This window comes from Rhipicephalus microplus, chromosome 6, assembly GCF_043290135.1.
Source record: "Rhipicephalus microplus isolate Deutch F79 chromosome 6, USDA_Rmic, whole genome shotgun sequence".
In the NCBI taxonomy this organism is placed as follows: domain Eukaryota; kingdom Metazoa; phylum Arthropoda; class Arachnida; order Ixodida; family Ixodidae; genus Rhipicephalus; species Rhipicephalus microplus.
The window spans coordinates 79,766,868-79,767,815 of record NC_134705.1 but is presented as its reverse complement, the minus strand read 5'-3'; the positions used below and the strand labels follow the sequence as shown (position 1 = coordinate 79,767,815).

Here is a 948-nt window from a genome sequence, read left to right as displayed (position 1 = left end):
TGAAGACGTGAAATAAAAATGCCTTCGCTTGTCACTGCAACTGTAAACAGAAACACCAACACGCAATAGAAGCTGTTTCGTTTTTTTTCTGAAATGCGCAAACTAAAAAAGTGGAAATAGCTAAAAAAGGCTGTTCGGTCACATACACAGTTTCAGATTTCCTTTGAAAGAGCAGTAACAAACTACTCAATATCTTTAATATTTGGGATAGAGAAAAAAAAATTAGAGATTGTTTGCGTTAACAGAAAAAATACGGCTCCCGAATATACACTTACCACACAAAGATTTACTTTTCCAAAGCAATTGTAAGTGTGAACATAGCTAGCGCACTTCCGCACGCGGGCGAAAGGCGGCAAATACCGCGTCAACTGGGGCGGTGTCACACCAAGGCTTCGGATAGTCACCGCCCCATCGCGGTTTACCCCAATATCCTTGGTGAATCCAGACACGACCTATTTATTGAGAATAGTATTGCAATCGCCCCCGCAGGGGCGAGTGGGCTGAGCCCGAAGATCGTGCAATATCGGACCAACCCGTGGCGGAGTTGAAGCAAGCTTCAATCTTTGCTCCGCATTGTAAAAATAAGGTTAATATCTTGGATACAAACAGAATTCGTATCACAAGTAAGCTCATTAGAACAGAGAGTGGTTATCAAAACAAGCAACCCATAGAGGAAATGGTAGTTTTGGCCTTGCTGGCCCGACCGAAGGCCGCTAGGACCTTCCAGAAACAAAGGGCCTGAACCAAAGGGTTCAGCGCCCTACCGGCTGCTTAAGCATCCACCCTTCCTTGCCTAGGAGCTTGGCCAGTCGTCATGGGGTAGAGCCACATAGGAGCTGCCTTGACAGAGGCCGGAAAAACAGGGGCGGAGTAGCACGTCCACCTAGGGACCGGGAACCTTGAGCTTAGTCGGGAGTGTCCTCTTGGGTGACCACCCACCAGCTAATA

The 948-nt window shown here is 47.2% G+C and overlaps 1 pseudogene; it reads right to left on the bottom strand.

The window, feature by feature from the left end:
- Window positions 1-490: 490 nt before the first annotated feature.
- Window positions 491-665, bottom strand: LOC142766560 (U2 spliceosomal RNA; annotated as a pseudogene).
- Window positions 666-948: the final 283 nt, after the last annotated feature.